General features: G+C 37.4%; 1 protein-coding gene and 1 non-coding gene across 5 annotated transcripts in view; both read right to left on the bottom strand.

Moving 5' to 3' along the window:
- Immp2l (inner mitochondrial membrane peptidase subunit 2) overlaps nt 1–25,557 on the bottom strand; it is an 887,790-nt gene that overhangs the window by 335,397 nt on the left and 526,836 nt on the right. The window lies entirely within an intron of this gene.
- LOC115064453 lies at nt 6,971–7,104 on the bottom strand. Its single transcript, XR_003844304.1, has one exon. It is a non-coding gene; the product is annotated as a U11 spliceosomal RNA (small nuclear RNA).

The following is a 25,557-nucleotide window of genomic DNA, read 5'->3' as shown; positions in this document are numbered from 1 at the left end:
GGTCGCCGCCTAGGACGTGTAACCCTCTGGTTGGCGGCCTGCTGTTACCCCAGATGACGCCACGGGAAAGGCAGGGCGCAAGGGAATGGAAATCTACCCAGCACATGCGCAGCTGCCTTGTTTGTATGTTAGAGCGCAGGACATCAGCGCTATCTTGTAATGGCGAATGTGAGGGCGGCTCCCCACAAAAGTCAAGTAGTTTTAGTTGAGTATACTATACTTATACTATAAACGCTAATTTTAGGAGGAAAAAGGTACACAGAACATCAAAATTTGTACCTTTGTCAGTAGTCTCGGTAGAAAATCCTGGCAGTGCATGGACATGAAGCCCTACCGACTCTCTGATCCCTGGAGGTCGCACTACTCTATCAGAGATGAAGCAAATAGGTAGATGTAATAGACCCGACACCACAGACTCCATGAACTCACTAAAGAGAAAGGAACTCATTGTACAAATGCATCGAAAACTAAGGTTTGGCCTGTTGTTCAAATATATTACAGTAAAATTTGAAATACATATCTAGAAGCCACAAACCTTATAGGACGACAAATGTTTTTTCTTCTGATTCAAGGTTCACTTAACATTAAGTGTCAAAAACCCAACTTCAATCACATCAGCTGGATAAAGGTGCCTTTTAAAAATCTTTGCAGTTGAAACTTTTGGTGGAAATGACAGTGAAAAACTTTTTTTTCCTCATATAATGTTAATCATTTAATGGAAAACCAAATAGTAGAACCATTAATAATGAAGTATTAATTTTCTAAAACATAAAGTTATATGTAAAATCAGTAACTGCCCCTTAAGTTGCCCAGTAGCAATTTACAGACACATTTTAAAAATCACTTATAATTTTAAATATAACAAATAACTGCATAATTTGAATATATCTATAGCTATAACAATAATCGTAGAAAAATCTAATGAAGTACATACAAGTACTTTGTTAAAGAAACCTAATGGTGAATTTTGTAACTGAATAGCAACTATTGATAGTTGTTTCTATATGAAACAAACTAAAAAAAAAAAAAATGTAGTCTCAGAAGCAGAAAATGCAAATTATCTGAGCTCTAACTACAAGGGAACATAATAGTCTATTGAGCAATGCAGACAGAACTCAAACAAAAACAGCCTCTTTTCCTACATCAAGTTTGATGGACATTTTTGTGTATCTGTGTGTGTGCAAAAGTGTATGTATATATTCATGTGTTTGCATACAGAAGCCAGAGGTTGCTCTATTATCCTTTACTTTGTTTATTAAAATAAAGCAGGCAGGGCCTCACTATGCTGTCTGGACGTATCTGGAACTCACTATGTAGATCAGGTTGTGATCTATCTGTTTCTACCTCTCAGGCGTTGGGATTAAAGGTGTGTACACCCAGCTTTCTGAGTGTGTGTGGGAGGGGGGAGTGGGTTTCAATGAACACAGAGCTCAGCATTGCAGCTACAGTGACTAGACAGGAAACTCCGGGGTTTTCCCTGTTTTTCCCCACCTTCCTCTGTGTTGGGTTTATGGAATATACCATAAACCACACCTAGCTGGGGATCTGAACTCGGATCCTCATGCTTGCACAGCAAACAGTACTCAATGACTATGCCCTCGATTCCTAGTGTAGGCTTTTGCAGATCATCTGGCAGAGTGATTCTGTGCTGTAATTTATTGTAGAGACTGACATCTTTTGGAACTCATTTAAGAAATCACTGTATCTACCTATCCATGATTTAGAAATTCAGTTACCAGAGTTTAGAAATACAAATGCCATCATTAAGCCACACAAATGCTTCTAATATGTACTATTGCAAGGTCTCATATTCTTTGTCTCATACTTAGATATTTATTAAATTCTACCTCTTTCTCTAAGAGCGTACTATAGACTAGAGGTAAAATTTAACATGTGTTGTGATAGATATTAACCCATTAGAAGAAGAGCAGGCTAAGAGCAACTCTTTAGGTCTCACTTTGGTTAAATACGAAGCAAGAGAAACAGGGAAAAATCAGCTGCCGGTTCCCTGATTACTCAAATCTCAGATTTTGTGCTGTTGCCTTTCAACTTTCTAATTCAGGAATCAGTACATGATGAGCTTCAAAAGGTCATGTTCATGTGCCATCTCTTTCTTGCCAGCTATTTATTTATCACAGAAAAAAGTTTCGAAACTGATACAATAGGCAAGTAGATTCTCTCCCTAAAGAATGCCATCTCTTAGTCTGCTTAATAGAGCGGACATATAGATAGATGTGCAGGCTCAACATCTGTGGTCATAATGAAGCAAGTATTTGAGTAAACAGGGAGAGAGGAGTAACATAAAATATTCACCATATTCATGGTACTCTAGGAAGGTTAACAAACAAAAAAAAAATCCAAATTCTTTTAAAGGAAAACAAATTCATTAAATTCAAGAAAACGTTTAAGATTGTAAATTACTTGAGTGATAATTTCAATAGAGCACTTTAGAATCGCTATTAAAACACTAGATTTTTTTTTAAGTCCTAGCTCTTCGTCACAAACATCTATTTTGGTTGCATAAGAGTACCTTGGGCCTTTTGACAGTCTGAGTTGTGGGAGTGAATGAATTTGAAAAGCTTAGCTATGGCTTTACTTGGATTCTTGTATTTCAAGTGGAATTAAGGTATCCAAACTCCCACTTCACACAAAGGTCCCTAATATATCGCAGAGAGACTGTGGTGGCTGATACAGATAGACCTATATGGTGGCCCCTAAGTTTATAAAAGGGAAAGAAGGAGACAGAAAAAGTATCTGAGAGGGGAAAGAAATATTGATTGGGAGACGATGTGTTGCCTATGGTGAACTTGAGGCAGGAAGGTAGGGCAAGGCAAGTGAGGAGCCTCCAGCCTCAAGAAACTGTACAAGGGAGGGAAACACATCGTCCAGAGTCTAACAATAGGGAAGCAGGCTCTGCTGACATTTGTATTTAGCCCTGTGAGGTCTGGTTATGATTTATGAACCACAATAGTATTATTTTACATCATTAACCCTATAACCATTTACATTTATAGTAATAGAAAACTCATTCAATAAAGTACTTGTGTGAACATGAGGGCCTGAGTGTGGATCCCCTTTGTGACAGGAAAAGGCACACATGGCAGTATGTTTATGCCTGTCATCCCAGGACTGAGGAGGACCAGGAGCCCAAAGGTGAACTAGACCTAGGGGAATTAGTGAGTTACGTGGTCATTAAGTGACTGGATCTCAATCAAGTAAGGTGGAGAGCAACAGAGGAGACACCCACTACAGACTCTTGCCTTACACATGTGTGAACATATGCAAACACACACACACACACACACACACACACACACACACACACCACAACACAAACAATGGCAGCAGCAACAACAATAAGCAGCTGATCTAGACTAGTTGACTACAGATGTCTCCCATTCCCTAGAGCTTACCTAAAAAAATCCACTTACCTAAAAAACCACATAGGTTTTGTTGTTTTACAAGATCTCTACAACTCAGGAGAGCATATCATGGTATTACATGGGACTTATTTAAAAAACATTCATTAAAATGACTAATAAACAGGATAATAGTTTGGGGTAACAAATTAAATACTGAAAAAAAAGGAAAATTTCATTATGACACCTCAAAGTTAGCCATGTTCAAACTGCTGAAACTCTGTCTCAAAATCAAAACCCAAAAATTACATTTAGATATACTTAGAATGTTCTTAGTGTTTTAATTTTTTAGAATATAAACCACATTTGTTAGAAAATAAATTAAAAGTAGTAATAACATTAAATGTTATGAATGTTAAAAGATTTTTTTCTTTTACTTTAGTTAGAACATAATATTTAATTAACAGATATTCTCAAAACCACCAAACCTATTTTTTATTGGATGTCCATTGTCAGGAAATGGAACCTCACCAATGAATGAAACTGGGCATTGTATTATCATTAAAAGATAAGGATTTTCAGCATTAAGTTGTCTTAATGAATAACAAAATTATTTGTCATATTACTAATCTGTAAGAGTCACTTATCAATAGCCAGTTTACAAACTTGGGTGAAGAGCAAGAACAAACCCAAATTATTTCACTTAATAATAAAAGCAAGTTATTATAAGTCTAACCAGCTATCTATCATATTTGATGGAAGGCAGAAACTTATAAAATTTCTTAAAATATCACCTAAAATGAATTTACCAATTTTTTTTAAGAGAAAATAATTTTTCTTGAGGACTAGTATTCACAAATAGGAGTCATTGCCTTCTGGCCCAAACTTCTGTTTTTACACTATCAGCGATTACAAATATTCACTCAGAATCAACTCTTCTAGTTATTTGTTTTCATTAAGATTAATTAAGTTTTTAAAACAATTCAAAAAGAACAGAAAAAGATGAAAACATAAAAGGCAAGCTTTCCTGGTTTCTTGTGAAGGCGGCCAGGTTATACAGCTCCCTTGCACCGCCCCTTATTCAGCCTGGGAACCACCTTTCACCCTGGGGGCTGGCTTTCAAAGTCAAGTGGATTATCTAATCTCCGGGATAAACCCTAGCCCAGTAAGAGTTTAGGAGAGATTCCTCCAGGCATTTTTACAAGACTGAAAAACTGTTAAGACAGGAAGGCGTCCACATCTACCACGGCAGAGCAGGTTGTATGGGAAAAATCTTTTTGCAGGCTTGCTAGGTTTCTTGTAAATCCTGCATGAGAGACTGACTGTACCTACTATCCTCGGGTGTGAAACCTGCCCGGCGAACAGGAGTTTTAGAGGATAAATGAGCAACAACATAGAGAAGAGAAGAGAACTCTAGCTTCAGAAGTGGAATAGTGAGTTTCTATTCCAGCCAAATTCCATCCCCTCTGTGGGCCTCACTGCTTAATATATAATATCCCTACACCAATATCCCTCGAATGCTCTGACACCCGTGGCCACGTGAGTTGGAATATATTGTCATAGTTGGTGAACATGCTGCATGAGGCATTTTCCTCTCCAAGAAAACATTCCAAAGGTAGTTAGGATGCTACACTTTTTATCTTTTTCACTCTTCTCTTCTTGGACCACTTATTTGTTCTAAGATAAAATATGTAATGCCATGCTTAGTAATCTCAGTTAATTCTTTATGAAACATGAAAATTTTATTTAGTGAAAACTGTAGATTTAATGTATGCATAACTTTCTATATAGAGCTATCCATATAGTTATAACTACACACATATAAAGCTATCTGTAGGAATAGTGTGTAGGGAAGATGAAAACTTAATATAGCATAAATGTTACTTTCCTAAATTATATTATCACTCACTATGCACAAGTATGCAAGGGTAAAATTCAAAAAAGAGACGGCATGTGCACGTTATCTAGCTGGATTAAATAATCTACAATATTTATAGAGATGTCAAATAAGAAAATAGTAGTTGAATTAGCACAAAAACAAATGGTCCTATTATTTTAAAACTCTAGACAAAAAAAAAAAAAAAAAGATAATCAGAGATAACAAGTATTCACAACGTGCTTCAGTTCACTCAGTAAACCTGGTTCAAAACTATAATATCTCTATTTGAAAAACCAGACAGTTTTTTTTTAACTGCATGCAAAAGTTAAAACAAGCCTTTCTTTTTAAAAAGTCAATTATTTAACCTTCATCTAACAGCACCATGTTGTGTAGCATTATCCAAACTGTGTTTCCTGGAATATTCATTTTAGTAATGTTAATTTTCAGATATTGGCAGCAAAACCTGAAAATGAAGGTTCTGTGGAAAATGAGGCTTTGGAAACCCTACCTAGCTAGAAAACAAAACAAAACATGGGTTTATTAGGAGCCTTTATATGTTCATATGAACTATGTATTCATGGCCAACAGATGCACATGTGTCCCAGTGTCTCTAGAATAGAATCTCTTCTTTGAAACTTAGCATCTCACAGACGGTATGGACAACATTTTGATTTAGATAGGAAGCAATATACTTATTTAAATATATTAATTAAACATTGTATTTATTCCCGACAGCTCAGCATCCTGAATCTCCCTTTGGTAAAATGAAAATATGTGAAAAGCTGCATAGTCTCCCTCCAGTTTTGTCTTAACAGCTTGTATCCAAGACCGGTTAACAGAGAATGCGCAGCTGCAAGCACAGGCGCAGTTCGCAGTATTTAAAGGCACGAGGAGAGGAAAGGCTTCATGTACCAATTGTTGAAACAGAGCTACTCAAAATTCCATAATGGCTCCTATAACTTTCGGAGGATCCATCAGGAAGTGTAATTTAGCTGTTAAGTGGATAGAAACAATCCTCTCTAACATACAGATTCCAAGGGCACAGGAGAGGTCATGTTCTTCCCATGTGAAAAAGAAACCTAATAGAGATGGCACCATTTGGGGAACAGGCAGATAACTAGCACATATGGCATTTACTAATATTAGGTCATGTGACCACGGAAATTTTACAAGAGACTTAGATGTAGCATAGCTGGTACACATGAAAAACAACAGCAAAGGGCAGACTTCAGTGATCTAATGATCAGATAGAAAGTTTTGTTTTATATATATATATATGTATATGTGGGAGAGGGGGCTAAAAAGAGAGGCCAACCCAGTTAGCTAAAACTCACAAGGTACAAAGAGGATAGCAAAAATAAACCTGAAGGTCTGAAGAGATGGCGAAGAGTTGGGTGCCTCCTGCTTCTGTGACTAGAATTTAATTCCCAGCACTCACATCAGATGGCTTACAACCCCCTGTAGCTCGAGTTCCAGGAAGTCTGACATCCTCTCTGACCTTCATGGACACCCATGCACACATGCACAGACTCTCCTTTCACAGACACAAACATAACATACATGAATAGAATATTAAAAGACAATTTGCTCCATACAAGTGTCACACTATAGTATCTAAGATGAACTTGATTATATACAGAAGGAGTTGAGTGAGGTGCACGGCCATAGCCTCCACAGATAATCACAGTCCAAAATTCAAATTTAAACAGTCAGCCATAATACTTTTTTTTTTTCAGGCGCCGAGACCAACGATCATCAGCTGCCCAAATACCAAAAAATTACGCTTCCGAAATCTCTTGATGTCGATTCCGCACACAGAGCAATCGAGTTGCCCTGCGTGTGCCACTCACGACAGAAGCCCTCGATAACAGGCTATATTTAAAATCACAGAATTAATTTCGTACGTACATTTATTACATCTCCATCAATCATTAGCACTATTCTTCTAAGCATTCGGATTAGGTTAATTTTGTTATATCCTAATAGATAAGTATGAAGAAGGCCTCATTCCTTCCTCTTGCTGTACTCCTTCATTGAGAGCAACCTGGAACAGACAAAGGACCCTCAGGCACTGGAATCCGACTAACTGGTTTTGATTTTTTTTCTCTTCAAGTTCTCTTTTGCATTGCCTCTTTGATTACCCGGTAGCTGGGCTTATTGCCAGTCTCCTAACTAGCCTCTCTGAGGCCAACACTGCTCAGCTTTAAGCTACCTTATATCAGGGTTGCTTTTGAAAACACAAGCTTGGAGACACGGGTTTTCCTTTAGAAACCTTCATAGATTTTCCAATTGTGTGACATATAGAAAGGTAAGCCAACATACCAGTTCTTACTGTCCTGAGCTTCACTCTTAGTAAGGGCGAACTGTGAAGTGTTGCTGGACATAGCAAGCTCATATTGATATGTGGAACATTTTATTAATATCGCATATTAATCTTCTTTGTCTTCCCTTGGAAGACAAAAATTTTCTAATTTTCATGCAATAAGGTGAAAATGTCTGTTTCATAATTAAAAGTAAATTCCACAAGTTACCCTGGATTAACACAAATCCTATGAGCTGTTTACATAGTGCTGGTATTTCAAACTCCATCATTTAGGACGATCAATGCAAAGTGCACAGAAGATTAAGAAATGAAAATACTTTGTACATATAAGAACATATTATAGCCTTGACAAATCCTCTTGTAGGTCAAGAAAAGCCCAGGTCACTTCCATTTTATGATCACCTGAAAATCTTATAAACATGTGATGTAAAAACATGACTAGACAGAGGGTCATGTTGTTCTAATGCCATGTTCAGTATTTTCAAATGCAGGCAAGTATGCCATTCATCAAACAATCAGAATTCACTCTTACTACTGATATTTCATGATTTACTAAAGTCTGACAGTGACATTCAAGAACCTATGCAAAGTTTACAGGTTTTTAAATGACCACTTTTTAAAATACTCCTATCATTGCTCATTTTGTAGTCAAACAGGCGGGCCAGTGCAGAAGGTGTAAGCCTTAGAGAGATGATAGAAAACAGGCTCATTTTCACTCTTGAATCTTTGTTAGTCAAGGATAACATGAAAACCCTCATTGCAAGCCTTTTTCTGAATGAGCAGTGGAGTCCACAGGGCCACACTAGCCTTCCTATTGATAGTTATAGCTCCTGTAAACATCCACCAACTGAAGAGTCTCCTCTAAATTTTTGACAGACATATCATTAGACTCTCCTAATTGCATAGGAAATACATGCTCCAACATCACGACTGACAAATTCTACTGTGGCTATAGCAGTTCCCAGTATCTATGAATCTGTCATCACCTTTTCTGGCTAAGGTATTTTCCTCAATCATTCCCATTTACAACCATTATCCCAGGCTTCCCACTTGTATCTAACCACTGTTTTTAATTACAAATTTAGGCTGTGCTCTTCCACCATTGCTTTTACCTACATCAGGGTCTCTTAAACTTTTTTCACTCATGATCCTTCTTATGTGAGAATTTTTCAACTGACCCCCAACTATGTAGGAAAAAAATAATACAAATCAAATATTTATTGATAATAACTTACTTAATTATTTATTTTAAAACTGGCATATGCTCTGCACTGAATTTTACTATTTATTCAAAATATGAAATCTTCATATTAACTCAGTGGATATATTTATCTAATGTTATGTAAAGAATTAAATCTTGATTGACTATTTGGTGCTATAGCACACTGTTCAATGTTTATCACACTTGATAAATATTTTAATTTTACAATTGTCAATGCTGAGAAGGATATACCTCATCAATACCTAGCACAAGATAGCAAAAGCGTATTTAGGATGTTTTTTAAAAGTTGCTGGAAATTCTATCCTATTCTTCTAACCTGAAGTCTTCAGTAGATTTTTATGAACCTCAAGTCAGCAACTCAAAGGATAATTTATAATATTGAACATTCTAACGCAACACAATCCAAATATATACTAGTTTTATACATGTTGAAGAATAATGGGAAAATAGTAAAAGCCTTTGTATAATTAAACTATTTCTGTAAGAACAGAACATTTTAGCCCTATAGCAGCAACACTGTCATTCATAACATACAATTGTCTCCAGTCTGGGCAGAGGTATTTCAGGCAGTGTTACTTGATGTTTCCTAGCACAATGGGATATACAAGTGACAAACCCACGTCAGAACTAAGGCTGCAGGAAAGTCATGAGCTGCAACGTGGGCAAGGACTGCCAGCAACACTTCAGATTCATTATATATTTGATTGTAACCTAATTTCGGGTCTTTGCATAGTCAGAGACTTTCTGTTGTTGCCAAACTTCGAACAGCTCTTACATTATTAAGTTTAAGAAGTCAGGACCTGGATAGTTTCTGCATCCTTAAGAACCATTACCAGAAATCCGGATGAAAACTACTTGAGCTGGGCAGTGGTGGTGCATGCCTTTAATCCCAGCACTTGGGAGGCAGAGGCAGGCGGGTTTCTGAGTTCGAGGCCAGCCTGGTCTACAGAGTGAGTTCCAGGACAGCCACAGCTACAGAGAAATCCTGACTCAAAACAAAACAAAACAAAAACAACAGCAACAACAACAACAACAAAACTACAACAACTACTTGAGAGTTCTCTGAATTTTAGCTCAGTCAGAATGGCCAGATTAAAAACAAAGCCAAAAAAAAAAAAAAAAAAAAGTGACAGAGGATGCTGGCAAAATCCAGGAAAGGGCGGGGGTGGAGGGTGGGGTGGGGAGGGGGGAACGACACTTAATCATTGATATTAGAAGTACAAACTGGTACAGCCACTGTGGAGATCCCTCCAAAGCTGAAAATAGATCGATCCCAAGATCTACCTACAACACTCTTGTGCATATACCCGAAGGAATCTACATTTCACTGAAGAGATTTCTGTTCATGTATGTTCATTGCTGCTCTATTCATAATACCCAGAAAATAGAAACCGATGAATTAATCATGAAAATAGGTTACATTTATTGCAATGGAATATTATTTAGCAGTTAAAAATGAGATTATACAGTTTTCAGGTGAGTGGACAGAGCTAAAACAATCATCTTGAGTTATTAGCCATGTTATTAACTAAGGAGAAATCGAGAAACAGAGCCAGTGCTGAACTTGAACCCTTAACCCTCTGATTCGTATACATAATGATAGAAGGTACTGTGTATGCTGCTGAGGAAGAAAATATCAATTTCAACCAGGTATGAACTCTATAAACCAAACTAATAACCTGCTTGCAAGTTATACTGGTATGATAGTGAGACAAATGTTATAGGAATAGCCAAACACAGTATGATAGGATTTAAAGCACACTCTATAAGTTAGAACCTACATCTGACACTGTTAATGAGGCTAAGAGCCAGAGAGTAGATTGGTCATGGGCCTAATGGAAAACCAACCTCTATTATTCTTCTAAAAACAGCAATAAGATAATTCTTAGTGATATATAACTCTACCTACCCATTGATGAGTGTACTGTTCAAGCTTATCAGAGAACCTTCTTCTTGCAGTATATAACAACTAACACAGAAACCCACAATGTGCAGAGAGTGAGAGGCCCTTGGAACCTTCAGTCCTAAATGAGCTTTCTTCCCCTGAAGGTTCAGGGATCTATGCAGAAAGTGTGTAAGACCCATAGATGGTAAACAACTCCAAGCAAACAGTGATTTCCAGACACAGGAGGGTTAATGCACATATGAGTGTCCAGGGACTGTGACAGCATACACAAGACCTGCTCAAGTTCAAGACAGACCAAATCTCAATAGGGGGAAGGGCAAAAAGTCTCATGCTCAACCAAGAAGCTATTTATAACTGATATCTGCAGAAAGAGGGAAAGAGTTTTCTCTAGTGGAGTGATGGGATGACACAGGCATTATCAACTATAGTCTAGGGACAGCCTTCTGCTCAGGCAGAGCAGTCCAGCACAAAATGGAGTCTATACTTCTTGTGTGCTTTTACACTTTTCTTTTGTCTATGGCTTTGCTTTGTTTAGTTTTGTATTTTGAGATAGCAAGGAAAAGGACATGAAGTTAAGTGAGAAGACAGAGTATCTGGAGGTGGAAGAATGTGATCAAATTATATTGCATGAAGCTTAAAAGACACACAAAACTTTCCCAGGTTCCTAGCCTTCCTTTCCTTCATCCTTTTTAAAACCTTGATTGTATGTTCTTTGTTTTTTTTTTTTCAGTACACATATATGTGATAATTATATCTGCATTTCTGTTTTTCCCAAAAGACTTTACATATATTGACAAGAAGGAATGTCTCGTTTTGTATCCCTCCTTTATATTTGCTTTATCCTCTAGCATAATTTATCTTGTATAGTGAAGCTTTGCAAGGTATTAATTATGTATTAATAAGTTAAGGTGACATATTTACTGAAGTAAGAATTTCCAGTGGTTTCAGGAACTTAAATGCTTACATTTAACAGCTGATAAATTCAATAACATGTATACTAACTGAAGAATCACAACCCATTTTGGCATAGTTTATAAATAGTAAACAAAGAAGAAGATATAATGCTAATATCAGTAAGGCTATCAGTGCTCCAAAGTAAGACAAATGATAATCATTGTCTAGTTCTATTTTTTGAGCAGGGTATCAGCCATATTTGATTAAACAAAGTTGTATATTTTTAAACTGAGTTCCTAAATGCCCTGGCAATAGCTGTACAGTGTACAACAGATTCTTTAGCTAGCTTACACAAATCTTTCAAGCATCAGTTCACACAGAAAGTTTTTTATCACTGTATCAACATTCTCAGCCAATATCAATATAACTATAATTAAGTATGCATTAAAAATAATTCCACAATTGAAGCATTCAAACTGACAACATCTTGGCAGGTAAGTTCATGTTGTTGTCCTTTGTATTTGAAGCTAAACTAAATTAGTTAGACTCCAACTACAAGATAATACTTTACTCATACTGTTATTAATCTAATATTGCTACATAAAGGCAAAGGAAACAATGTAACTAATTCATTGTGAATCAGTATTGTAGTAGCAAATCTAATAGTTGGGACAAAACTATTTGTTTATCTTTCATTATTTCAACATATTCTAGTTCCCTGTAGCTCACAAATGCTAGGTGCACACATGGCCTTTTAATGACTAAAATAAAAGAGGGAAGGAAATATCATACAACCTCTCTTTGCTGCTTGCTACCCACTCAGCACATTTGGGAATGGTGCAGTTATGGCTCATAAGTCTGCCAGTCAACTAAAACTGTTAAGTCACTATCATATCCAAATGGACAAATTCTTTGGGACTTTCTCCTTGATCACATTTTAGTAGGACACAGCTATTCCTCAACCTGCTTGAAATTCAGTTAGTACCAATAAGGATATTCATATTATTTCTCTAGCGCCATCCCCCAAAGAGCTTGGTTTTCTAGCTTTTCTTGCTATTCATCAATACAGATAGGTCTTCCCTGAAGTTGACCTTTTGTTCCTGAAGCAGACCTTCAGCCATTAAATTATTAGATTCTTTGAAAGAACATAAATATCTAAAAAAAAATTCCTTCTCCCTAAAGTTCTAAACGTCTCCTTACTTCCCACCCAATAATCTCTTCTTTGTGAACAAAACTAAGTGGGTATTTCATTAGAATTTCAAACTCCAATGGCCACAAGCAAGTATGTATCACTTTCTTCTTTCCTTTTGCCCAAACTCTTCAAGACACAAAGACGACAAACAAAAATAACCCAGTTCCCCTCATCTCTTATTGCTCATAATGTATATTTATCCTGCGCATGACACTTTAGGTCAGGTGTGACTCCTGTTCCTATACACCATGTGAGGGAACTGTGCCTCTCTCAAATCACATGCTAGGATATCATACTGATTAATCAATCATTCTTTAATATTCATTGTTGGCCTCACTTTCTTGTAGGAGAAACACATATCTGGCTTTCTACTGACAACCATAGTTTATCTTTGTCAAGGACTATTGTGGTAATTCTCCAACCCAAGTATGCCCCAGCAATGAAAACACAACTCAGTTAATATGAATACATGCTGTGCGCCTAGATGGGGCAGATCTACCACTACACTACCATCTTCTCCATATCTGAGACCCCTTAGAACTTGCGGTTTTTCCATGCCATGTGCTTCTGCTCTGCTTTTCTTCTCCTTTTTCCTCCTCTGTGGTCCTCTCCCTCTTCCATTTTCTCCTTCTTCCCTCTTCCCACCTTCTGCTTCACCTTCCCTTTTAACTGCCCAATAATCAGCTCTCCTTTATTTTACAAATTAAGGTGGAAAGCAGGTATACAGAAAATCACTTGAGTGCTAACTTGTTTGCAACCACTCACTGGACAATGGAATTAATATCAAATATAATTAGCCCCAGGGATATCCACAACAGAGCACTATATTCTCAAGTCAATTTCCCAAGTTCTCTTCATTTTTCCGTAAGTCATAGGAACTCAACCCACTTGGAACTATATTTTTACTTTGTATTTTTTTTTCCTCTCCATGCCTGGATACAAAGTGAGATAAATTGTTCCTGAGAGTCCACCCTCATGTTCTTTTTAGTAACAGAAAAGAAAAAAAAAAAGGCATCCAGTTAAAAAGACCATATTTGCCAGCCTCCCTCACCACTAAATGTGACTATATACCTACATTTTGGCCAATGAGATGTGGTTAGAAACAGTGCATATCGTTGCTTTTAGAGGATGTTTGTAGAAGGATAAAAGATGCCTTCCTTTACTGCTTTGCATCTTTGACCTTCTAGGAGATAGTGAACCAGAAGTGGCATCCATCTTGAGCTAATCCTTGTTAGCTCTTCTGCAATTTTCGAATCTAATCTCAGTGCTGGAGTGAAACAGCTCTCCTGTCTATGTTTTTGCTACTTTACTTTCTGATAAAATGGCCAACACAACAGTCTAATAAATAGACTTATTCTCTGCAACAGCTCTCTGCTTGTCAAGAGTGATAACATGAGGATCACAATAAATATACTGTATGGCAAAGGAGTTAAGTAGCAATGCTTCTGAGCTCTTAACCCAGGACAAAGGTTTAATTAGTATCACACAGAAAAGAACATGACATCTCCAAGCAAAGAAACATGTTTTCTTTAGGGTCTAATGAAAACAAAGAAGTCTTCCTAGAAAATAAGAAAAATGAAAAAAAAAAAGAAAAATAAGCCCACAGCTATAAAACATTCAAGGAAGATAGAGGGTCGGTCAGTCCTGAAGCAATCACATTTCTATTAGAAAGAAGGGGAGACATCTAAGGAGCTCAGCAGAAGGAAGGGATTGGCTCAGATGGTACAAACAACTTAGAAATAAGGGCCAGGAAACTCAGCAGCTACAAGACAAGCACCAGTATGGAGGAAGGAAACATTGGGGCCCAGTGAAGAGAACAAACAGAACATCAAGGGAATGTGAAGAAAAATGCAAACTAACTAGAGATGACATGGAAACTAGACTGAAGTCAGCATGGTTGCTTCAGTAAGGACAACTTTCAGTCAACAGTAGAAACTCGCTAAGAATATGTCACAGTTACTTGATTATTAATGTTTATATTAAAGAGCAGTTCTGAGAAAACTTCCCCCAGATGCTAGTCAGCTAAAGGCCAAGAGAGTGATCAGGGTCCTACAGAATTTTCTCTGCCTCCTTTAAGAGAAAAAGGGTGGTGGTGGTGGGGGGGGGTGTTGTTGCTTCTATTGAGTTTGTTTGTAAGGACATTTGAAGACATAGAAACAGCACATGAAATGTTTGGTATAGAAATTTTGGATTTTATTTGTAAGGAAAGCTATTTGGATCAAAGGATATACTGTATGACACCTGATGACACACCTCAGCTTCAACAGTGAGATTTTTTTCCTTTAATTTGTATTTTCTATTTCCTTTTAGGGGGAGGATACTGAGTGGAGGGTGGATATAAAAAGACTGGGAAATGAGTGGAATTGGAGTCCATGATGTGAAAGTCACAAAGAATCAGTACAAGTAATGAGAAAAAAAAAATTTTAATTGTGTTTTAGTTCCTTCAGGTTTACCTTCTAACTAGGCATTTTCTCAGATTTGGAAGAATTCTACATATGTAAACAGTATCATTCCTACCCACAAACCCCATTCAAGACCCTAGAAAAAAAGGAAGCCAGGCTAAGCTAAGCTATGTCACATACTTCTGCTGGTTTCTTCTAAGCTCTTTAATTTTAGCCAAATCAATCACAAAGTGTATGCGTCTGTGTGTTTTTGAGTGTGTGTGTGTGTCTGCGTGCACTTATAACCTATCCACAATTCTACAGGTGAAGCTATCTTCAAGAATTCATTTTATGGAATTCAAAGTATGCTGATACGGATTTTTAAAAAATATTTATTTATTTTATGTATATGAGTACTCGGTCTTCATGCACACCAGAAGAGAGCATGGGATCCCATTACAGATAGTAGTGAGTCACCCTGTGGTTGCTGGGATTGAACTCAGGACCTCCGGAAGAGCAGCCAGTGCTCTTAACCACTCTCCAACCCTCAGACATGGATTTCTTTTAAAGATGTAACTTATATAGGGTAAACATAAATACAGGTAAATGCAAAGAATTTAGTGCCAGACAGACCTGAAAGTCAAATCAGTTTTATTACTAGAGTATGTTTATAAATTGGGACAACACATCCACACTTCTGTGGATTCTGCAAAATGAAGACCATATACCAACACAAATCATCATTTAACTGCATCCATAAATGCTTTGATGAGTCACATTTCTACATATGTTTCATAGCTGACAACTGATAGAATTTAAAAAAAAAAATCAAGGATGCTTTCTCTGAGAAAGTGGTATTATGCCTGAGGCCACCAATGTTTTAGGCACAAAGAACACACCCGAAAAATGTTGTGAAGAAGCTGAAAGAAGGAATGTATAGCCAGAATACATAGAAAGAGCTTGGTATAAAATGTAGCCGTAGGTAGATGCATATCAGACCATAGAAGATTGTGAACCAAGCTTCAGCTAAGTCACAAGAGACCAAAGAATGACTCCAGAAATGTTGGCATTACCATCGTGATCAGGAAACATAGGCAAATTCTGCTTGTGAACAGTGATTTAGGTTAAGAAGATTAAAAAAAAAAAAAAATCAAAACCAAAAAGGAGCTAAGCAATCCCTCAAGGTGTTTTATCTAAAAGCCTCTTTGTGCCCAGCTGAGCTGAAAAACCATATAGTCCTTGTCTTAAAGTTACTGCGGCTGCAATGAAAGCTGGCCGATTTGACCAAGTTGGTGAGGTACGGGCTGTCTTGGTTTATCCTTCTGGATTGTGACCCATCACTGAACAAACTCAGGACAGGAGCTTTAGCAGGGCTGGGACCTGGAGGTAGCAGCTGGTGAAGAGGCCATGCAGGGGTGCTGCTTATTGGCATGCTTCTCATGGCTTACACAGCTTTCTTATAAAAGCCAGCTCAGGGATGGCACCACCCACAATGGGTGGGGCCCTCCCAAGTCAATCATTAATTAAGGAAATGTCCTAAGGGCTTGTGGACAGGGTTGCTGGTTAATTCAAGGTCACCCTGGTTTACATAGCAAGTTTTAGGCCAGTCAAAGCTACATAGTGAGACTCTATTCTAAGGGGTAGGGGAAGGAGGAGAAAGTGAAGGACAAGGAAAGAAAAAAATTGAGATATAATGGAATCATACAGAATGTAAGTTCTATTAGACTATGTCTTTATGGTCCATCCAAGTAATTGCATGTACCTGGATTCCATTCTTTCTTATTGCTGAGTAGCTTTCCATGGTAATGATATACCAGAATGCAAAAATTCACCCATAGAGGAATCTCTGGAGAGTTTCCAATTTGAACATTCTATAAATAAAGATGTTGCAGGCATTCATATCTGGGTGTTTATGTGAATATGGGTTTTATTTTTTCTGGGAAGCATGCCTAAGTGACATGTGCAGTGTGATATTTTAGTTACAAGTTTAGCTTTATAAGAATCTGCTACACTTTTTTTCCAGAGCAGCAATGCTATTTCCAGTCAGACCAGCATCGTCTCAATGATGCAGACTCTCTACATGCTTGCCAGCACTTGCTGCTGTCTATTTGATTTAGCTATTGCAATAGTTCTGTAGTGGTATCTCACTGTGGTTTTAATTAGTGTTTTCTAATGAATAATAGTGTTTAGCATCTGTTCACATGTTGACTTGCTGTCTATATGTTCTTTTCAATATTGTTTTTACTGCTCTTGCACATTTTCTAGTTGGAGTTGAGAATTCTTAGATTTTTCTAGATGCACGCTCTTTGTCACATATGTGGTTTGCAAATACGTTCCCACAGTTTGTAACAATTTTTTATTAAGAAATAATAACTTGCATAAGGGAGCAGTAAATACAGGCCATAGTAGATTTTTGGGAATAAACTCAGGAAGTCCATTTAAAACTGGGCTCCTTAATAAAACTAGCTTCTGATACGCCTGAATACTCAACTGTCTTATACCCTCTGACCTCCCTCCCACACTTCTGCTTTTTTTTTTTTCCTGAAGGTTCTTCTCTTCCAGAAAATACACTGGCTCTCAGCAGGTAACCAGAACAAGTGGCTACACATCTTGCCGAGAACTGAACTCCCTCGGGAAGGCTGACCTGATGGTCTCAGATCACTACACTTTCTCACATTCCCAGAATGTGCAGGAAGATCCCATTCTTCCTCCTTGCCAATTCAAATTTTATTTGTTTGTTTTTTTTCTGGGTGGCTTCAAAAAGTGTAATGTTACAATCTAGTAAAAAAAGGGATTATGGAAGTATATCCCAAGCGCTTTCTTTATTCTTTCCCTCCACCGTTACAGTTTCCATCATAGCCATTCAATCCTCCATCCTGCCTCCAAAATACACATGCACACAAAGGAACAAACGAGCACCCTTTACAGACGGGGTAGCTGCCACCTTAGGTTAGAGAAGCTATGAGAATGAAGAGCATGTGCTGATCTACAGACTTGGCACATGACTTGTAGCATGAAACCAAATGCTTCCTCTGTATCAATATTTTTCTATCCTATGTATCAATATTTTTCTAGTCTATATCATGTACTCCTTCCATTTCATATGGTTATGCTACTTTTATAAAAACTTCATTAATTCATATTATTCATATGAATTGGTTCACAGCTTGTTGGTTCATAATTAAAAGGCTGAGTTCAACTGGGAATGTCACTCCATGTGACAAATGGAGGATTTCAAAGAAAGGGTGTTCTCACGGAGAGGAACAAGTGGCACTTGCTCAAAGCCTATGTAAGAAGTGGCACTAGGTCACTCCACACTGTTAGGTTGGTTAGAGTTTCTATTGCTACTATGAAACACCATGACTTTTAGAAGAAAAAAGTCACACTGTCTTCTAAGAATTCTTCACTGAGAGCCATCAGGGCAGGATCTGAAACAAGGAAGAACCCTGGAGGCAGGGGCTAATGCAGAGGCCAAAAGGAGAGTTGCTTACAGGCTTGCTCCTTAAAGCTTGCTTAGTCTTCACTGTAATAGCACCCAAGACTGCCAGTTCAGAGATGGCACCACACACAACTGGCTCACCTTCTCACGTCAAAGACTAATCAAGAAAATTCTCTATAGGTTTTCCAACAGCCAGATCTTATGGATACATTTTCTCAGTTCAATAAAGTTCCCTCCTTTCAGAGGACACCAGTGGTGTCAAATTGATATAAAACAAACAAAGAAACAAACAATAAAACAACAACAACAACAAAGTAGTACAATTATATTTAATTATTCTAGAAAAGACTCAGAAACATATCCCAACATCCATTAAAAAACAAAAAAACAAAACAAAACAAACAAACAAACAAAAACCAATTTACAGCACTATTTAACCATCACACATTTAGGAAGGAAATGTTCTAAATTCCCGAGTATCTAAAAATATCTCAATCCGCCTTTGCAGATTTAGGATGGACACCATTTCAATGGGAAAGTTTGCTCTGATAACTTTGAAAAGAAAAATGGTGTGTGCTCTTGAGTAGTTAGATAAAAATCTATTTGATAGGATGGTTTCTGTGGTTGATTGGTTGTTTCCTCCTTTATTAGATGGCTGCACAGCAAACTCTCTTTTCTCTTCTACTGAGGTGTGGTGAGTCTGTGTCCGACCTTGGTACTCACACACTTCGGCGTGTTTCTACATATGCACTCTTACATGAGAAGAGGAAAAGACATGTCCCCTCCTGCTTTTGTTATCTTCATAGACCTTAGATTATTTTCCTTTCACATTTTGTTCTGATACTCCAAGATTTTGCCTTGATCAATGACATCTAACTATTATATTTTTCCCCACAAATATATGTTCCTTTTGCCTTTCAGCACCATTTTTTTAACAAGGATTTCTCAATGTTTCTTTCAGATATCATTGGTTTAGTTTCAACAATTGTATCTGTATTCCTTAGAGTGCACTCTAATGGCTCCTTTATTTGAGTATAGGTATGTCTTGTTTTATTGCTACAATACTTTCTCAAATATTTCCATATGTATTAGATTATCCTCCAACATATATTGATATTCTATGAATTCTCACTCCCTAGATGGGCTTCCTTGTTCCTGCATATTCTCATTGGTCTAGTAATTATGGGTGCTCCATTCAGTTACCCAAGGGAGACGTACCATAAAGTAGAGTCACAGGGGCAATTTCCCTACCAATTTTTTCCTCACTTGACATCTGTGCAGCAAAATGCAGCAAGGAGGAAAGAGGCAAAGGTAAATTACAGATGAAACTTGCCAGGTCAAAGATTAAGGCAAAAACACAGGGAGAGAGCTGCTGTCTCCAGACCCTCTTCCCCAGTGGCTTTGTGCCCAGCAGAGCTGAGTGTCACTACAGGCTTGAGCTCACTCTTCTGGGTCCAGTCCTTTTTTTTTTTTTTCCTGGAGGAACCATCTGTTTTGTTTTTGTTTTGCAAGCACCTGACAGATAACACTGTTCTGGGACCAGAAACCTAGGAAAGGGCTAAAGTAGTTAATCAATCCTTGTTTACAGCTGTACATCTTACTTAATCCCTATGGGTGTTGCTGACTCTCAGACCAGAATTTCTCTCCTTTTGATCACTTTAAAAATACCTCAGGAGGGGCATCCTCCTGGTCTACTCTCCAACTGAAAATTCTTGATAACCTTTTACATTAATTCGCAACAGTGTTGTTAGTAGGTTCAAATTTCAAGAGATTTTGAGAAAGTGAAATGAGTAAAAGAAATAAAACAAATAAAACAAAGTGTTCATGTATTTGGACGATGGAGCTTCATGGTGGGGGAGTAAATCTTAATATATAATGTTTAAATACATATTATGGGCAATAAAAACAGTTAATTTGGGGTTGGAGAGATGGCTCAGTAGTTGAGAATGGTTGATGGTCTTCCAGAGGACCAGGTTTTTCTCCCAGGAACTACATGTGGTGGTTCACAACCACCTTTAACTACAGTTTCAGGGGATCCTGGCCTCCATGAACACCAGGCATACACACACATACACAAATACACACTGTGTGCATGTGTGCGTGCGTGTGTGTGTGTGTGTGTGTGTGTGTGTGTGTAGGTGTGGATGTCTGGTGTACATATATACATTCAGGCAAAACACACCTATACACATAGAATAAATGAATGTTTTTGAAAAAATGAAAGAAAGAAAAAAAGAAGAAGAAAAAGATACAGGAATTTTGACCCTTGCTTCCACATCCTCTTCCTCATATTGTAAATGAGCCAAAACAAAATAAAGGAGCCAGACAGTTCAAAGTTAGTCACCAGAGCACTGGATCAACACAGAATTCTTACAACTACTAAACATAGGCAAAGGCATTGAGTGGGAGTTCATCAATACATCACCAGTTAGAGGTAATGAGTAGATTTTGGATTATGATTAGAATCTAGAAACCCAAATCTTGCAGAATTCTAGAATAAGAACTAGCTGTGCAGTATTCAAAAAAGTGCCAAAAATTGTTATTGCATAAAACATGTTTGCTATTATAAAAATGTAATAAATGTTTTGTAAAGTCAATTTTTGATGATGGTATCAATATACTTAAAATTCATGGAATCATAACTCTGACATTTTAATATCATTTATTATATTTACTCATACATAAAAGAAATAAAAATAAAAAACTATTAGATGAAAACATGATGTTCCTACATAGTTCTTTAAAGATACTGAAGAAAACTTGGTACTGTCAACTGACATCAGTCATTTTATTAATGTTGAAAGGGATTTTATTCTATTTTATTTTATTTGAAAACAATTATTCAGAAGATTTCCAAGGCAGTTTATTATACCTCACATGAATGCATTAAAGAAACATTCACAATGATCTCACTACAGCAATCTTTCCAAATGTATCGTTGCTGATAAATTTTGGTGTCAAGGTTTAAATGCAAACAGTAGATAAGATTCGGTGACAGTCAACTTACAACTCTGTTTGCAGTGGATTAGGGCTCTTCTACCAAAGCATTTCTGTAGGAGGCGCTTTCAGAAAAAGCTGGCACTGAGGATAAAGATGCAATCCCTCGTGGTATGAGTAAGGTGGAGATACAGTTAAAGGTGGAAAGCTCTTACAGCCAAGCAGACGAAGGCTACAGAATTGATCATATTCAAACCCCGCCATGCTGCAAGTTAGTCTGTACAGACAAGGGACTATGAGAGCTAGATAAGCTGAGTTAAATGCCCGTGCATTCTATAATTGATACACAGAACACCAAAACAAAACTATAATAACCACCATATTTTCCTTGTACAATAAAATCAACTGAACTTCTAGCTATCAGGAAACTAGAGCAGTGTTTCAAGGGAAAGAAAGGAAGGAAGAGGCTGACTCTGTAATGTACCCATTGCACTCTAAAAATAACTTCAACAAAATCAGCACATAGTAGACGGCAGAAAACATAGGTCTAGGTCACCGTAGTGTGACAGAAGACTCTGAGGCAGCCGGACGTGGTGGCACACGCCTTTAATCCCAGCACTCAGGAGGCAGAGGCAGACAGATTTCTGAGTTCAAGGCCTGCCTGGTCTACAAAATGAGTTCCAGAACAGCCAGGGTTACACGGAGAAACCCTGTCTCAAAACCACTCCCCAACCCCCCCCCCAAAAAAAGAAGAAAAAGAAGAAGACTCTGAGGCGCAAAGAACGAAGGCACAGCCTGTCTACTTACCTCAGGAATAGGTATGAACATTCAAGTAATATGAGTGTGCTACCTGGTGACGATGGTCAGAAAGAGAGCAAGGAAGACAAGACAAAGCAAATCTGCCAGTTTTATCAAGCAAAATCAAGATTCGATGTATTTGGAAGAGTTAGGCCACTCGCCGCCTTCCAGAAGATATGCCTGCCTGTCTTAAGGCATATGCAGCATCTTTAGAATTATTTATGGTCTAGATGGTGAGTACGTTTTTATCTTAATTCCTGGGTAATTGAGGCCTTCAGATACAGCAATGGAAAGCGGATTATGATGGGGTGGCTCTGACTACATCTTCTGCATGCTTGACAGAGACGGCCTTGCTCACCAAATGAATAGTTACCTGGCTTAGCAGTAACTGCGCCTACAATTCTGACTGCTGGTTTATCCCATAATGTGCTAGACATTATTTTACTTTCCAGGCATCTGATTCTGGATATGATCTTGATAAGCTGTCTTAAGCTTTGAAATTACTCAAGAGGAAGATGTAAACTGAAAATATTACATTTTCATATGGTCTTAATGGGATCTTGAAAATCTGGTAATGACAAGCAATGAGTGGCCATAGTAGGAAACAAACCTGAGAGATGTGAACAAAATTGTACTCCAAGCTGCTCATCTCTGGACCACCATAATGACACCTAAACTGCTTGTCCCTGGACCACAGTAATGATGTGCCAAGATGCTCATCCCTAGACCACAGTAATGACTCCATGCAGGCTATGCCTCATTACAGGTTCTTTTTTCACAATTTAGAATATTCTCTTGACATAAGATGCAAGTGTGGAAAGTACAAATGAAGAGTAACCACTGCTGGAATCTCCCAATGTAAGTACCAATGGAAGAATTATTTTCTAGTAGGATGCAATTATTACTAACATCCCTATCCACAATTTACACACTTTATTGTACACTGGATCAAAACAGCATGACCATAGTCTAACTCTAAAAATATTTATTACTTATATTCTGTATGGCCTGTTATTATCTATAAGCACAGATAACAGATGCATATATACCCATTTTATAAACATGTAAGCTACACTTGCCAAAACTGTGGGTTTCCATTAACCTGTACATGAGGGCAAAATTGTGATTTACATATCAATTTCTTCATGTAATCAAAACTTATCTATTAAATAAAATTAGAAGTCACACAAAAATCTGTGAATTTCATAAAATTTCATTACAAAGCACTATACAATTAAAAACTGCTACTGAAAATTAGAAAACTAGAAATTGTTGATTTCTAATTTTTCAAACATTAACTAGATTATAATTGAATACAAATCATAAAAAGTCACAGTACATGTTAAAATGGAAAAACACATCGAATGCTTTCAGATTATTAGTTCTAATCCAGGAGTGATTCTCCACTGAATGGCTGTCTCATTTGTAAAAGAAATTTTCACCTAAAAGAATCTGATATGTACTGAACAAATTTTGAGGTATCATTTTGTATACTTTCAAGTAATACATCTATTCATAGATTTTATTAAAAAATGAATCAATGTAACACACATTAATTCTGAATGGAAGGCAGTAATTAAAGGGAAAGATAATCCCCAATGGCCTAGGGAGAGAGTCCACGTAAAAAGTAGATTTTTACCACGTTATCTAAGTGACCTTGTCAAAATTACATAAATTCCCCCAGAAGAGAAAAAGAAAGAGGAGAGGAGAAGGAGAGGAGGAGAAACCTCATGGAGCTATCTTGAGAACTTCTATGAAATACTTCAGTCATAAGGTAAAGACTTCACGAAGGTAGGAAATGATTAGTCCTATGGGCCTAAGTTGAAATAATCTCTGAGAAGTATTATTATACCAAGAATAAACACAATACTGTGCCCATTGAAATCTGAACATAACAGAATAAACATTATCTTTGGGTATTGACGTCTCTGCAAGGAAAAGAAGCATCCAGGTCCTGTGTCAGGCATGCGTTTCTGGTATGTATGTAGTGATCTGCTATAGCTGGGCAATTCTTTCCTTAGAATAAGCTACGTAGCTGGTTTGTTTCTGTAATGTCTAGAAATCGATCTTTTAACAAAGGAATTAGACATTTAAGAATGCAAATGTAAAGTCAATTTTGAAATTTCCAGGTAGCCAAACATATATATATATTTTTAAAAAATCCTCACATACTGCATCAAACCAATAATGGTGGCTACATCTAAATTTAAGCTTTCCCCGGCAGTAAGAAGGGCCATACCAGGTAGAGTTGTCATAAACGGCATGGGAGTATAGCCTAGAGGCAGCTAGGTTTTATCATCAGAAGTGCTAGAATAAGTGAATTTAATAGTCCACATTCAGAGATTTGCGCCATGCTTCTGTTTGCATGCCTATCATTCTGCTCCTCTCCAATCAAGCTGTCAGTTACATGTAGAATCCCAGCTGTCTTAATCACAGGTTTGCGAATTGTCTGCCCAGAGATGCTCCCTAGAACATATCAGTTAGAACTCTTTCAGCATTATACTCACCCTTACAGAGGTTAAAGGAGAACAAAGAAGAGGTTGCTTCTTATTACTGCTATTATGCCTATTAGGGTTATAAAAATACGGTCTTCGATATTAATAAGAAGCTTGTTCTGAACTATTTATAAAGCTAAGATCAAAATTACCCAGCACAAATGCATTCATACTTTGTAATGATAGGGGGAAGCCACTTAAATCTGGCTGCTAGCAATATTACCATTCCATTTACTAATCTCTCCAGCTCAGTTAGTCACATGACATCCACGGGATGACTCACTCCTCCAGTATAAAAGATAATTAATCTACACAATGTTACTTGTATCTCAGACAGTGAGTTATACCTGTGTATTCTAGATAAGTCCAGTCTTCTGCAATTATGGATTTACAGAACGACTCTGATTGCATTATTTGGATTTGTTTTTGAAGACAGATACCCATTTAGGAGAAGGAAGCAAATCCATGCTCCAAAAAGGAGCTAGTTAATATATGTTGACGACTACTACTACCTTCCATGGGGCATCATCAGAGCTTCAGGATGAATGGATACCTGAACACTGAAGGATGCTAGTGGATGCACTAAAGGGTCAAGAAAGCAATATGAAGCACTTAAGAAAACCTAAGATCATTCTGCAAGGCTAGAGATATATGGTTTCTTTTGCTTTTGCTTTACTTTGATTTGTTTTCATTTTGGTTTTGGTGTAAACCAAAGACTCTTTGGTCAAAGGT

The sequence above is a fragment of the Mus pahari genome, chromosome 7 (genome assembly GCF_900095145.1).
Source record: "Mus pahari chromosome 7, PAHARI_EIJ_v1.1, whole genome shotgun sequence".
Lineage (NCBI taxonomy): Eukaryota > Metazoa > Chordata > Mammalia > Rodentia > Muridae > Mus > Mus pahari.
Note: the sequence above shows the minus strand (reverse complement) of the source record. Positions and strands in the feature narration are given on the sequence as shown.